At 38.8% G+C, this 16,790-nt stretch overlaps 1 protein-coding gene across 4 annotated transcripts in view; it reads left to right on the plus strand.

Moving 5' to 3' along the window:
- Positions 1–3,317: 3,317 nt before the first annotated feature.
- Positions 3,318–16,790, plus strand: part of LOC134205525 (uncharacterized) — a 180,666-nt gene continuing 167,193 nt past the window's right edge. For 2 of the 4 annotated variants that reach the window (XM_062680811.1, XM_062680810.1), the window contains exon 1: positions 3,321–3,725. The gene's annotated coding sequence lies outside the window, so the exon portion shown is untranslated. Of the gene's footprint in view, positions 3,726–16,790 lie in introns of all 4 variants that reach the window. The other 2 variants (XM_062680809.1, XM_062680808.1) reach the window with 2 other exon arrangements.

Consider the following 16,790-nt stretch of genomic DNA (forward strand, 5'->3'; position numbering starts at 1 on the left):
AAAAAATTGATTTTTTTCCGATTTTGTCACATGCCCTATTTTATCAAGCCAAAATTCACCAGGAGGTGATGAACTGGGGAAAGGGTGGTTTGGCCGAAACCCATTTGGCTGAATGTCACTAGGCCTAACAAACCATTAGGCCAAAAGCGACATTTGGCCGAAAGAGTCGTTTGGCCAAAAGGGTCATTTGGCCGAAAGGGTCGTTTGGCCGAAAGGGTCGTTTTGCCAAAAGGGTCGTTTGGCTGAATGGGCCATTTGGCCGAAAAGGCCATTTGGCCGATAGGGTAATTAGTGTGACAAGTGCATACCACATGTTCTTGAACCCATAGCAACCGTACATCCTGACCCCACAAGCTGCACCATGCTGTGAGAATACGATTCATTCCCACAATATAGAACTGCTTATGCGTTAAATGCAAATGCACGGAAAAGCAGGGTAACATACCGATAATTCAGACACGACAATAATGTGTTCTTCTCATATTTCAACTCTTGATTGCTAAGCGCATTCGGCGCAAACCGACTTGTCCGAATTCTCTCTTATTCTCTCTTTCGTTGCATTGATCACCGATTGGTGATTCTTTACATAATAGCTATACATATCTGACTCCAAGCGTCTCCACTTGGTAAAGTTGAAAACCTAAAGTAATTTTAATAAACCACACTGGTGTTTTAACTCTCATCGAATACGTGTCGTGATGTAACCAAGATATCACATCCGTGCAATTACGAGCAGGACACGTCATTAGGCCGAAAGTCATTTGGTCCAAAGGGTTATCTGGCCGAATAGGTAATTTGAAAAGTGAGAAATTAAGAATGAGAAGAGAGTCGTCTCACTTCCCATTCTCCCTTTTTCTCTTCTCACTTAAAAGCGAGAAGCGCGAAATCAGTAGTGAGGCATCTCACTACCCACTTCGCACTATTCACTTTTTACAGTGAGAAGTGAAAAATTAAAAGTAAGAAGAGAGACGTCTCACTTCTTACTCCTCATTTCTCACTTCTCGCTGTCAAAAGTGAGAAGCGCGAAGTGAGTAGTAAGACGTCTCACTACTCACTTCGCGCTTCTCACTTTTTACAGTGAGAAAAGAAAATGAAAAGTGAGAAGTAAGACATCTCATTTATCACCTCTCATTGTAAAAAGTGAGGAGCACAAACCCAAGTAACACCTCTTGTTCCTCAGTGAGTAACAACAACTGTGGTGTGACTTACTAAAGGTCTGACTTATGCACAACGCGTCATTTTTGGAACTCCTTTGTGACACAAAAAGCGCAAGAGGTGGAGTTTATTTGCAACATCTTGCGGCTACAATGAAAATAAAAACACAAAAACCAACCGAGAATCGAACCATGATATGAAACACATCGAATTTTAAACCACCCAAGAAGTCAGATGGGTAGAATATTGCGACGCCACTTAAACGGAAATAAAACATTGTGATTTTCTGGAACTGGGAAGTGGCTTTAATGTGACTCGATGTATTGCCAGTGTCTTCAATGCAATTTATTAGGAACAAACACCTATTTGAAAGATGTTGCGCGTGCTGCTTGGGAAGTGAGTAGTGAGACGTCCCACTACTCACTTCGCGCTTGTAATTTGAGGAATGAGGAATGAGAATTGATACGTTTTACTTCTTACTTCTAATTTCTCATTTTTCAAATGACCCTTTCGACCAAATGACCCATTCGGCCTAATGATCCTTTCGGCCAAATGACCCTTTCGGCCAAACGACTTTTTCTGCCAATTGACCTTTTCGGCCAAATTACCCTTTCGGCCAAACGACCCCGTTCGACCAAATGACCTTTTCGTCCAAATGACCCATTCGGCCAAACAACTTTCGGCCTAGTGGCATTCGGCCACATGATTATTGGCCGAATGGGTTTCACTCAAACGACCTTTCCCCGATAAACTGTACACTAAGGCAAAATAACTTACGGTTTCCATAAGTTACAACTTATGGGTGGGTATTTTATCGATTTCATTATGTACTTATGCAGACTATAAAAATGGCTTGTGATTTTCATCCCCGCGACTTATGATTCACATAAGAGATCCTATTGAGGAAAAATATTCAGTTTACGATGGCAATTATGGGGAAGTGAGCATACATTTCTAAATTGATTTCCGTTTCGGTTAACTCCGACATTTTAGATGCTAACACTTACTATACATTTGTTTCCTTTAAATAGTTGTTTCTGTGTCTAATAATTTGGATTTCTTTATTTTCAGGCTCCATGTAGGAAAATAAAAAAAATGGTCATCAAATTAACATAAATGTATATTGGAAACTTGATTAATCCTTCGTTGATAATGGAGATATTTCAAGTTTTTTTTTTCATTCAATTCCCACTCAATGGCGCTGATACGATCCTTATTTGTTAATTTTATGTGGGCAATTTCAGTTTGAATTTCAAATCATTTGAAAAAATATTAAATTTTTTTTTGTGTCTTTATTAAGGAGACTTTTAGCCCGAGGCTGGCTCGTCTCCGAAATATATATTAAAATTGAAATTATTACCTTTTCCAACATTATCCGAAATATTCTTATATGAATAATAGAGTGCATTCATAATTACAGTTTTTATTAAAAATACTTTCGATTTTTATATTATTTTAATTTCCTTTATAAAATCAATAATTCCTTATTATGATTTTAATAAGTTTAGTTATGGAAGTTGTAAGTACCGAAATGGATAAGTCATAAATCAAACTTATGATTTTCACATATATTCATTGTGGCGCCAAATCATAAGTGATTTTGATGATGATCTTAAGTCTTTTTAGCTGAGTGTACTTTTACTGTAATACGTCGGATTTGAAGGAATGTACTCCATGACAAAACGGTACTTGTTATATGTTTTATCTTGTACTGTGTGAAAGAATCCATATATCAAAGGTAAATAAGCGAGTACGAAGTTTTATATTATATATAGTTTTATACAAAGTTTTTTATATATTTTTTTATATTGTCGGGATCCTTCTCGGATTCTGTTTTGGTCGCACATGCATTAGTTTCCGATACACTTGTTTTCCTACCGTTTAATGTTTATCGTTTATACTTATCCATTAAAAATGAATTCTGCATTCATTTTGTTCTAAAATAACAATAATGAGAACGAAATCAACAAGTAGTAAATATTTTTATGACATTGTTATGTTTATTTCCATATCACAAGCACATAAAGATATACCATCTGGCTACACATTTACGCATCCTTGTTAGGTGCCCATTTTAACATAAAAATGTCAACCCCTTGCTCGGTTCGGCTTTCGACCCACCGAATCAGCTCGCAGTCTATAAAGCAGGGTCCTCCCAGCCACCCATCGCTCAGTACGTCGTTTGTCACGAAACGCGAATTTGATCGTCCGTCGTCAGTTAGGCTGCGTTGATCGCCGGGCTCCATCACAGTGGACAACTTTTTTCGCGCATCTTGTGCTCAGTGTTTAAGGCCCGCCAAGTCTGTGAGCTGGTTCGCGAATCGCCAACCTAACCGTCAATCATAACAAACGGCCCCGAGTAGGGGAAGTTCGCTTCGTGCGACGAAAGAAAGACTTCTGCAAAGTGGGTAAATTACCAGCTATCCATCCATCCATCCATCCGAAAGGGGGCTTGGAACCAAAACCCAGCGACCACTTTCATTTTCGTTCGACCAGTTGCCGCGTGCGGAGTAGCGATCCCGCTGCTCAGGAAACCAAATACTACACGCGATCGCCAAGTCACAGTGACGGTTAGTGAATTGATGCTTTTGGTGGTGTTCATTGGGTTGCGTCGCGCTGCAGTGGTTGAGCCCGAGTTGGGGAGTCACGCGTATTTTCCACAGCTGTTCAGTCAGCCAGTGCCGTGAAGCGAATTTGCTAAGAAGCGCCAAGTGCGAAGACGATTGCTGCCGGGCGGGAACGGAACTTTGCCGATAGGGTGGTGGTGCAGAGCTGGCAGAAGTGAAGAAAATTCACCGAGTTGCGCTTCCCTCTTTCGCTTTCGATGCGGCTGGTGGGCTTAGGGTGCGAATGATTTTTCGAATGATTCTGATATAGTGAATTTGTTATTTCATTGATATGATATTATGGCGTAAAATCTAACAATTTCCTATGTGCTACAGAACTGTATGCTAAAAGTTGCTTTAAGGCCAGAAATAAGGCACAAAAGCTCACTTTCATGAAAGTTATTGCTTCAGATCTTGCTTCATTCCAAAATGTTTATAATTACAAAACTTAAATCTAATTAAACAATCATTCGAAAAATGATTGGCTCACCCTATGGTCCACGGTGCGGTCGTCGATCGGTCGCAAGGAACTGTGTTTGTGTTGTGTTGTTGATAATCGGTGCCTGATTTTTTGAAGCAGAAAAAGAAATGTGCCCATTTCCCATAGTCTGCATTTAGTGTTACTTAACAGATCGGCGGTAACCGTACGGCACAGGAATATGACTGCGCGTGGCGCAGAGATGACGTATTTGGACCCATTATGAACTAGCTTTTTTTTCTCAAACTTACTGATGTAAAAGTGCATTTTAAGATTGGTTAATATTTGTCACTTAGGAGTTTAACTTGAGACCTTCACTTCTCGCTGCAAATTAAATCAAACAGCGTAGTTTACAACTCATTGCATAACGGACGACCCACTGAGTCAACTTTTGAAATTGCGCTGGCTCTCCGATGTTCAACACTTACTTGTTGATTTATGTTGAAATCGATTTTCATTCATTTATTAGATTTTTACTGTTCATGAGAAATATTATTTTTATTGCCAGCTTTGACCTCCAGTTTATTAGTCGTTTTCTGAATTATCTCGAGGTGCAAGTCGCAGTTTCTAACAAAACACAACTGAGGCAAGAAGATATAATTTTAAGTGATTTTATAATTTATTACCCCACAGACCCATGGGAATGAACACCCATTGGAAAAACAACAGAAGTTTTTTAATACTGGTAGTCTTTATAACATTTCCAAATTCCACTTTTTTAGTAAATAAAGTTAACAAAAATTTGGAAACACGCAGTAGACTACGGCTGAAATAAATCTATTTTGGAATTTCGAATATTTCAAAAAGAGATTATAAGTTTCCAAACGGTCATTAAAGCCGTAATATTGATAACAAAACATGATATGAATTTGTTTGAAATAAGAGTAAAAATAACAAGCGCAAATAAAAGCAATTTGCACCGTAATGTCATAAAAATATCAGGTTTTGCTATTAACAAGAACAAATCAATAGCTCAAGATATTGATAAGTTCTTGTTAAAAGTAAAACCTGATATTTTTATGATATTTCGGTGGAAATTTTTGTTATTTTCGCTTATTATGTTTACTCTTATTTCGAAAAAGTTCATATCATGTTTTGTTATCAATATCACGTTTTACTGTTAATGAGCTATGATCGTCTACCCGGGAAATACAAACAATAATTTTCAATAATATATCGGGAACGATTTGCAACTTGGGCGTACTTGAAATTGTGAACAAACATTGGAAGGCTAATTCTTGCTAAAGCAATACTTTCCTAAGAAAACCACGGCATGATCCGCTAAGCAAGTAAGGGAACTATTTTTGTAGGAAATCGCGTTCCACGGAATCCATAAAACAATGTTTGTTTACATAATAAGTTATACCCAAATTGCAAATCGGTCCTGATATGAAATTAATAATATGTAACATATTTTCATAATTGAAAAAAAAAATTAAATAGGGGAAAAGACGGCTTTGGCTGGTTTTGTTCTATTATTGTATTGTATTGTTTTGTTCTATTTTTGTCGACCAAATTTTATGAAATTTGGCCACAATATTCTTTGATATGCAAAGAATGTTTAGGCCAAATTTGAGCATAATCAGTCATGACAATAATAGAACAAAACCTGCCAAAGCCGTCATTCCCCCTATGTTATTCCAGGTTTGCTGCGTCGCAGCATGCGTGGAATAATAAAAATAACAGTTGTGCGTGGCCTCCGTTTTGAATGGAGTGTCCTTGATAACGCGAGTGCATTTGCTTTTGAATTCCGGGAGGCTTGTTCTTAAACCAAGGTTTAAAAATCTAATATTAGGATTTTTATGAAACTATAGTCAAAAAATGATTCTTTCTGCAATTCATCCAATTGTTTGGTAGATTCTGATTTTCTAATGAATTTTTATTACAATTCACAAAAACATTTACGGATGCGTTTCTGAAAAGGAATTGCCCATAAATAACTTTACGAAAATAGAGTATTTTTAGACTGTCTTCTTTTCCTCATAGCACTTTTTCTACGGTTGATTTAATCTACTTGTACGAGTCGTGACGATTCAATTGATACTCTCCGCCCTCTCTAGCGTCGCGTGATTTGAGAATTTATTCGCAAGTGCGTACCAGTATCCAATACCAAATGTACCTTAAAGTCATGGAAAATCCCAAGGATGGACCTGAGGGTGACCATTTTAAATCCTCTCCCCCCTTTGAGTGCCTCTGACCTTGCTACATAAGACAAGTAAAGAACTGATCCAAATATAAAAATTCCCATGAAGACAACAGAAAAGCTAAGTGCCTTAAAAATATCGAATGGTCCAAATAGAAGAATACGGACATCCAAGTATCTCGATGGAATTCCTTTCGATGGCTTTACCGAATTATTATTAAACTTCGTTATTCCCTACAAAAATCTGGGAACGTTGCGATTTCTATATTTTTTGGCAAACTTCCATACCTTCAAGGCACTGAAGGACCTTTCTCAGAATTTTATAAAACAAAATTCAAGAAATGATATTCTAGCATATGTGGAGTTTGTTCCGTTAATATACAAGCGGGAGTCTCCAAGAAAACCTTTTACCTACAATGGTGCAGCACGTGTGACTGACATCCACGTGCAACGACTGCTTCGATTATTGTTTATTCGATTATTGATATCAGGCCTACTTCGATGGTTTCAAAGCCATTTAATATTTACTTATATAGTAAACGGCAAGTGCTATTTCACTGGCACACATTCCCCCCTTCTCAGGACTTTTTTGCCTTTTTGCCTTTCTCGCATACAAAGTATACGTATTTTATTATTACACTAGCCAAATATTATGAAAATGACTGTATTCAAAGATTAAGTTTCTTATTAGTTGCTTTCCAATAAGCATTGGAAACTGATAAGGCGCTTATTCAACAAAAATTAGTCTTCTTCCTCTTGAAAACTAGCTTTTTTTCTAGGTCGTTTGTTGGGTAGCTGAATTTGACTTTTATGAGACCAATCATTTTTATTATTAACTAGCAGACCCGACGAACTTCGTTTCTTCTGAAATTGATTTATTCTTTGATTAGTTCTCGAGTTATGCAGACATTTCTGGTTCATTTATATGGAAGCCACCCTTTTCAAACAGGGGAGGGGTCTCCAACCATCTTAAGAACCTTCCCCGGCGGTGCTGGATATCACATTAGTATGCGAAGTCATTTTATTTCAGACGCTTTGCTACACTCCATGTCGTTTTATATAGTAAATATTGCAATTATATTTTCAGATATATCGCTGCTGTTCACGTGTTTTCCACTGAGGATTATGCGAGCTCCACTCGCCCTCATCACAAAAAATAGCAACACTTATTTGCACTGAGCACTTGAGGCCGCGCTCAATACAAAAATTGCAACACTAAGTTGCACTGAGCACTTTATGCGAGCACCACTCGCGCTCATTACAAAATAGCGACACTGAGCACTTTTTTTGCGAGCACCACTCGCGCTCATTAAAAAAATAGCGACACTGAGCACTTTATGCGAGCACCACTCGCGCTCATTTGAAAAAATAGCAACACTTAGTTGCACTGAGCACTTTATGCGAGCACCACTAGCGCTCATTTAGAAAATATATCATAACTGAGTTACACTGAGTACTTTATGCGAGCATCACTCGCGCTCATTTGAAAAAAAATAGCAACACTGAGTTGCACTGAGCACTTTATGCGAGCACCACTCGCGCTCATTACAATACCAGCGAAACTGAGCACTTTATGCGAGCACCACTCGCGCTCATTACAAAAATAGCGACACTGAGCACTTTATGCGAGCACCATTCGCGCTCATTTAAAAAAATAGCAACACCACTCGCGCTCATTTGAAAAAATAGCAACACTAAGTTGCACTGAGCACCACTCGCGCTCATTACAAAACTAGCGAAACTGAGCACTTTATGCGAGCACCACTCGCGCTCATTACAAAAATAGCGACACTGAGCACTTTATGCGAGCACCACTCGCGCTCATTACAAAAATTAGCAACCCGATTTTTTTTTGGACAGTATTTATTTTCATTAGTATTCCACTGATATTTGCTGATATCTTAGTTTAGGAAAAGTTTTGACTTAGCGGTCGTGATGTCGAGTCGAAATATGGTTCTGAAAATACCACAAAGTGAATAAGGGTATGTTCACAAGTTAATCGAATCAAAAAGCAAAGCATGGCAAGTATATGAATATTGCAAGCGCCCTTTGCACGCCAATAGCATAGCTTAGCATAGCATAGCATAATTACGGTGTACTTCGTAGATTGGACACTAGTGATACTGATGTTTTTCTTTTGAAATCCTTATCCAGATTGCTATCAGAAATCAAGGTGGGTGTGATCCTTAATTTCAATCTAGGATAAAAATCACAAAAGCATGAGGATTACTACTCCTGGCCACGCCCATCTTCACCGTAACTTGGGAGGGGAAGGAAGTGTTGATGTGATACTTACTTACCCCGACTCAGCGACACCCTCATAAGTACCACGGAGTTGGATATTGGGGAAGGTGTTCGTTGGGTCAGGATTTGCCTGTAGCTAACAATATGACCGTGGTAGATCTTACACCGTAACACACCACGCAAAGGTGTCTACCCAGCGTTACGGGGTCCTTCGCACGCCAATGCCAGCAGAGAACACAATTGCCAAACTGAGAGGCAATTGTAAAGCTCTGACGTATATATTTTCACATATATGTACTCACCATTTATGTATTCTGAAATATACCTATTTCTTCATAACGGGAATTTCCAAAAGATACCTCCCCCGATAATGATAGTGTTTTTTTTTCGTGCACTTAACCTTCACTTTTTTTATCACCCGCGTAGTACAAACGAAGAATGGTGCACGATACAATTTGTCCTTGGGCACTCCCGCTTGTTTAAAACCAGATTCTAAATAAATGTATGATTTTAATCTGGCAGGATCGCCAAATGTGGAGTTTGTTCCGTTAATATACAAGCGGGAGTCTCCAAGAAAAGCTTTTACCTACGAAGGTGGAGCACGTGAGACTGACATCCGCGTGCAACGACTGCTTCGATTATTGTTTATTCGATTATTGATATCAGGCCTACTTCGATGGTTTCAAAGCCATTTAATATTTACTTATATAGTAAACGGCAAGTGCTATTTCACTGCCACACAGCATACTCCCAAAACTATGAGACCATTAAGAAATAATTGAAAGGCTTCCTTCACGAAATTATCAGAATCGTTCTCGACTTCATGAAGAATTACCGTCAAGGATTTCAAGAAATTGGCACGAGTTTGTCGAAATCCTCAAACAGTTTAAGAGATCCTTACTGATTTTCCTATGCAAACTTAAATTTATTTGTAGACGAGCAGAAAGTCTCAAGAAATTTAAAAATAGCTATGTTTCAGTTTGTAAAAATCTCACTTCCCGTATAATGTATAACATAACATGGCTCAACAACAAATTTTCCAAGAAACATTAACTAATTTTGACCTTCAAATTTTTGACGACCATTGCTGTCTCCATTTCATTCAAGTGAAAACTGATCCCTATATCAAAATTTACAAAAATAAAACTTTGAAAATCCATTAAATTAATTTTGACCAGAATAGATAGAATCCAAAAGACCACATATCAAGTATTTTGTGTTTATTCTCTTGGTATTGGAAATCTATATAATAAAAATGAAATGGTTTGTGTTCGTTTCCGCATAACTCGAAAACGGCCGGATGGATTTTCTTCATTCCTTCAGCAGATATTTTCGTTATCGTTTCCGACGGGTTTATATGATAATTCCTCATGCAAAATCACTTAAATAAAGATTTAAAAAAAATTCCTCATGCGAAAATCATTACTAAAGTCGAGTACCTAAATAGTGAAATACCTACTAAAATTAAGATTCGTTCTGGAATTTCGCTAGGCAGCTCACAACGCGCATTTTCGCCTACTATGCAGGACAACGTCGGCCGGGTCAACTAGTTGATTATAAAATATAAAAAAAAAACTTCGACCAAGAAAATATTGAAAGCGACGAACCGGCGATCGACCAAAATGTTTTTGGCCAATGGATGATTCAAATATTACGAAAAGCGAAAGTGATGAGTGGTTCAAAATTTGAATTGCAAACCGTATGACATTTGGTATGTTGTTTTTTTCTCTTTTTGCCGAAATCTGCTTTTTCGTATTCAATATGTTACGATCAATCGCTTGCTCTAATCCCTACTGCGACTTCTGTCACAACATCTTTGTGTAACATTGTTTGCTTCTAGCTATGTGTCGGTGTCGTGCCATAGAACGTGTTTGCATTGAAAGTGGGTTATTGAAAGAGCTTAATTGTATCATTTTCCGTTCAGTCGAAATAGATGGAAAGAACCTTGTTCAAAATTTGAAAGGTTCGATGCGTTTTCTCAGGGACTACCCCATTTATAGGACGCCTTGGGCGGTGGTTAATTTAGAAAAAAAAATCTTCAAGGTTGAAACGAGCTGGTTAGAAGCAATATGGTGTAAGCGACATTCGAGACTAATATGAGTTGAAATGGGGATATAACTACTTCGTTGGTTATATAACAGGAAATAATGCTTATTATTGTCCATCCAAAATATTACAAAACTTTGCTGTTCAATTTCTCGAATCTAAGTTTCTTCGCCTTTCGCTTCTAATCTCCTCAATTTTATTTGAAACGGACATTTCATGCACTAATGACGGACATCAAGGACAAAGTGAGCCAGTCATTTATTGCTTCAAAATGCACCAGAAATTTACAAACGCCCGGTATGTGATGTGAATGCCCAAAACGACCGGTTCCGACCCGGTTATGCAATCCTGGCTCAAATCACACACAAAACTACGAAGATCAAATATTAACCATAAACAGTCACCCAGAGAGGAGTAATTCATTCGTTCGTGTCGGAGAAATCCTATCTCGCTGGATGGCATGGCAGTCATATCATATGGCAGCGATCGCCTGCACAACAAAAGCACAATGCATTTCGTTTCGTCGAGACACCACACCGTCGGGCTTCTGCGAGCTTGAACGACCGAAATGTGGGGACTTGGCGCGTTTTGTTGGCTGGTTGGTTGGAAGGGCATCATTAGCCTGGTAGTAGTAATGTAACAACCCATTCGACACCGGAACAAGTGTGAAATAAATGATAAAATGCGCTGGTGGCGAGTAACAATGTTTTTTGTAGGCGAGCGCGCGTACTTGGGCGATGCTGGAAATAATGACCAAGAGTGATAATTTAATCTGAAATCGGAACTATTCCTCAAACACACAGTACACGATGTAGCTCGGACTGCCGAAAAATAAAACAAAATCGAAATATCGGAAACATTAGGTTAGTCCCATATTAAATGTGCAAGAAAACTGTCGAGTAGCGTATGTTATTTAATTAAAAATACTCAGAAATTTGAGGTGAACCATATATATATGAACGATATTTTCTCAAACTAACGAAATTGATTTCACCTTGACTTTTAGAACAACGATTGTGCTCTGAATTCGAAATCTTTTGGTAAACTGTTGTGATCAACAAAAAGAATAGTTCCCATTTCATCTGGAAATGACAGTTTGTCGAAATATGCTGAATAAAAAAAGGCTTTTAAAATCCTTAGGTAAAATACAGTTATGCCTACTTGAAAATAATTCATAGATTTTTTTTTCCAAGTTTGTTTATTTGGTAGGCTCAGGCGTGTATAACACTTTACGGAGCCATGTTTCTTTGTGATATATACAATCAATATCATTTTATTATACAGTTAATAAGAGCGGGGAAGGAGCCAGCGTACTCGTGGTGACTCGAGGTTAGTTTACAATGTTTAGGGATGGACGGGGCTTAGGATTTGGGATAAGGAAATTTCAGCTTCTCATCCGGGCATTTGGCGTCAGTGACGATGTGGCGTGTCGTCATGCTCGAGGAATGGTTCGACTGGGAGCATCTTCCGGATGGCAAGAGCTATGGAGCTCTACGGAAAATTCATAGATTTAGTAGTTTGGAAATAACTCATTCCAAAGGGAGAATTCCATGGCTCGAAGTTTCTATGGATACCTTGAATATTCTTGTTAGATTTTCCGTAGATCGTTACAAAGATGTGGATAAACTTAACAGTTTGGCAGTTTCCACTCTTTACGCTCCACGCCTGCCGAAGTCTTCAATCCAGGTGCGTTTGTTTTGCTTAATCCTGTAATTCAGGGCCTGCCCGATTATTTTAAGTGATTTTATTTATTTTAAAAATGCCCGACTACTATAAATCTAGACCAACATTTGAAAAGGGTGTAACAGCCGAAATTTATTCCTTCTGGTTCTTCTATATATGTAGACGAAGAATCATATGGAATAAATATTGGCTTTTACGTACTTTTCAAATGTTGGTCTAGAAATGCCACTTTTCACTCATTTATTTGTGAACTTTTTTTTGCGCACAAGCATGTGACATTCTAAGGTCCAATGCAAGTTGCTCCGTGATCTGTTATTGCTTTGTTTCAGTTTCAGCAGTACGCCAAAGGGCGTCCTTCCTAGGTTGATCCTTCCCGAGCAGCATACATGTGGCACAGTAATCTCAGTAGCTCATATGTGACCAGATTCAGTCACAATAAGGTTGCTGCAAACAGTTTCACTTGACTTGCGTTACATGGTTGTCTATGTATCACCCAAGATGAATACACCACTAGGTGTTCCAATCTGCCAAATTCACGATTCAGCCATCTTGGATTTTAGTATTAGGTTCTGCAGCATGGCGTCACGAATGAATTCGGTCCTCGTCAAATGAACTTTTTTGACAGTTCAGTAGTACTTTCCACTGACTCCGACGAGAACTCCGACAAGGGTCGAGTTCGTGATTGGTTGGCTGCCCCTAGTCCAGCAAGAAGTACTACTAATCTGTCACCAGATTGAGGTTACGTACAGACGCTGCAGAACCTAATGGGAGAGCCAGCCGGTTTGTTTTCGTTTTGCACTGAAAATGAATTTTTCACCCCCGCCTTCTTCTCTTCCACAATCTTGGCAGATTGGAGCACCTACTTTTGTATTCATCTTGGTATCACCGTTTCCCAAACACACACGTGTTTTGATTTTGATCTCCACATAGATCTTGAGTGTATGATTCCCATCACAGAAACTATGGAAATATTTCATCAAGTTGCGAGGTCTTTTACACTGTAGTGGTGGGATCCATTCTGCTCTCGCCACCTTGCAGTCAATATATGTACATATTTCAATCCACCACCAGATCGAACGAGCAAAACGTCGAATTGACAAAATGTTTTTTTTTTACTAATGCTCGTTTGCTTCGTTGCAAGAGGATTATAAGCATCCTTCTTCGCATCTTGGAAGCCTCCTTCCAAGCAGCTTGAAGGCCTTCTTACAAGAGGCTCGGAAGCCTCCTGGGAACTTCAGAAGCCTCCTTTCAAGTGATTAGGTTGTCTCCTTTCAAGAGACTCGTAAGCCTTCTTTTAAGAGGCTCGGAAGCCTCCTTTTAAGAGGCATGGAAACCTCCTTTCAAGAGATGCGGTAGCCTCCTTTCAAGAGGCTCGGAAGCCTTTTTCAAGAGGCTCAGAAGCCTCCTTTCAAGTGGCTGAAAAGCCTCTTTCCAAGAAGCTCGGAAGCCTATTTTCAAGAGGATCGGAAGCCTCCTTTCAAGAGGCTCAAAAATCCCTTTTAGGAGGCCCAAAAGCCCCCTTTCAAGAGGCTCAAAAGACTCCTTTCAAGAAGCTCGGAAGCCTCCTTTCAATATCTTTTCAAGAGGCTCGGAAGCCTCCTTTCAATATCTTTTCAAGAGGCTCAGAAGCCTACTTTCAAGAGGCTCAGAAGTCTTCTTTCAAGAGGCTCAAAAACCTCCTTTTAGGCTCAGAAGTCACCTTCCAAGAGGCTCGGAAGGCTCCTTTCAAGCAGGGCTGGTAGCGAGTCACTTTTGGTCACTATTTTGAGTCTGGTCACTAAAAAGTCACTATTTGTATTCAAAAGTCACTAAAGTCACTATTTTTCGGAAAATGGTCACTAAAGTCACTATTTTCGCAAGAATGGAACTTGTTAATATGCAAAGTATCGGAACCAATTTTTTTTTATTAAAAAACGCATCACACTATGTCGAGTCAGGTTCTCTAAATCAGAGAGAATAATCAGCGATAATAGGAAGTCGATGAAGGAATACATTACAATCGTTCATGATTGTTAAATCCGTCTTGTGATCCTTTGGGATTAAATAATAGTTACAGGCTAAAAGATCCATGCCAGGTTAGATGGTATTTTGACCGCGAGTAAAAGCAGGATTTGCAAAATCTAGTTGCGGACCTACTACAAGAGGTTGTACAGACAAAAAAAATCATGATGACAGGCTTCTTTAAAGGAAAATAAGAATGTGCCGCTGCGGCGCTCATTTTTGCTATAGAGGGTGTCCACTTAGTTCATTTTTCCTATCTTAGAGTCAATTTCAACACCTTAAGTTGATTTAGGTAAATCATTACTTTGTAAACTAAAACCGATACAAATATTGGAAACAAACCATATGCCTCCCCCTTCCCCAGGTTTTTTTTTTGCTCAACAGTAATATCATTTCAGGGAGCAACAATGTTTTTTCTTGGAAATTTTCATGCATTTTCCAAACTGTTCAACAAATCCGATTTTTTTTTTAATTTTATAAATTTTAACAATCCGCCTCATCACCCGTACCTCTTGGAGACCACTAGGACATATTTTTAATTTCGAATCAGAAAATCGTGATTACCGCCATCGGGGATGACAATGGGTCTGGGGGTGAGAATGGGTCAACGCTCTCACCGGAAGCCTGGAGGTCGTAAATCAAAATCGTTCAAAAAGGTATCTTATATTTTATTCTTCTTGTCCTCAGATACATTCAACCCATTCTACAAGTATTCTAAGTAGTTGAAACAGTGATCCATTCTCACCCTCATTTGACCAATTGTCTCCCCCGACGACGGTATATTTTATTGAAGCTTAAAAATTTACTTCGGCGGAGACGAGCCAGCCTAGGGCTGAAAGTCTCCTTAATAAAGACACAAAAAAAATTTATTTCGCATCCACGTCAAGTTCGAAATCTAAAAAAAATATTTGAATTTGTTATATTATTATTCTAGCCCAGAGCTGAAAATCTCAATGAATATATCTTACAATAACAAACTTATTCCAATAATTTCTTTATTATTTTGATTTTATCAAATTTAAGAGTCATAATAAATATTTATATGCTTTGTGAGTCCAATTCCTTGTTCTGGAATTAATTAGATTATTCTGCCATTTCTTTTTCGAGATCATATTACACATTGCTACCACAATGCTGAAGAACTTGCTTCAAAATCGTTGTTAAAATTATAAACATAATTTTGTGTAACAACTTGTTCTGCTGACGCCGGCTTCAAACTGACCCAACAAGTACCTTTCTCAATATCCAACTCTCTGGTAATTATCAGGGTGTAGCCAAGCCGGTGGCCTCTGGCTAAGTTTTATCCTCTCCCTAGAAATATAGTAATCCTCATGCTTTTGTTATTTTCCTTGATTAATTAAAAAAAAATTACATTCCAGATAAGAACTTAACTAAAAATATGAGTATCACTATTTTTCAATCTACGAATTGCACAATAACAATGTTAATGTAATTCGCAGCTCACTATTTGTTTATAAACTTCATACAAAAGTCACTATTTAGTCACTTTTTTGCAACTGAAAGTCACTATTTGGTCACTTTTTTCGTCATAGTTGGTCACGAAAGTCACTATTTTGAACGGCATTAATCGCTACCAGCCCTGTTTCAAGAGGCTCGGAAGCCTTATTTCAAGAGGCTCAAAAGCATCCTTTCAAGAAACTCAAAAGCCTCCTTCTAAGAGGCTCTAAAGTGTCCTTTCAAGAGACTCGGAAGCCTCCTTTCAAGAGGCTCGGAAGCCTCCTTTCAAGAGGCTCGGAAGCCCTACAAGAGGCTCTGAAACCTCCTTTCAAGAGGTTCGGAAGCCTATTTGCAAGAGGCTCAAAATCCCTTTTCAAGAAACTCAAAAGCATCCTTTCAAGAGGCTCAAAATCTTCCCTCTAAGAGGCTCTAAAGTGTCCTTTGAAGAGGCTCGGAAGCCTCCTTTTCAAGAGGCTCAAAATCCTCCATTTCTACAGGCTCAAAATCCTTCTTTCATCAGGAGCTCCAGAATCGGCCTTGGCATATCGATAAATGTCTAACAGACGGGGTCCTGCCTTTACTTTAAATAGCGTGAATTTCGTGACTTCATCTGTGATTCTCGCTAGCTGCATAGAATCGACAAGAAGATCACGCCACTGTTCGAATGTATGACGGTCGATTTCACCACCCTCGCTTAACGGCTTACATTCAGGAACGCTGATAGACGATACTGATAGCTGGTTGATGGAGCTCATAAATTTCGACTCTTCAACAATGGTAGTATCCTCAGATCCCGCTCAACTTCTGAGACGAGCAGACGTGTTTTCCATTGCGCTCTCCGAAAGTCAAGCGATTAATAACGGTGGTTTACTTTTCATCTGTCCGAGCCGCGTCGCGCGCTTTTAGTGTATCGCGATGAGGCGAGAAAACACTTTTCGAATCGATTATTCGCGCTTCCCAGTGAAGCCGTCATTCG

This window comes from Armigeres subalbatus, chromosome 1 (assembly GCF_024139115.2).
Source record: "Armigeres subalbatus isolate Guangzhou_Male chromosome 1, GZ_Asu_2, whole genome shotgun sequence".
Classification (NCBI taxonomy): Eukaryota; Metazoa; Arthropoda; class Insecta; order Diptera; family Culicidae; genus Armigeres; species Armigeres subalbatus.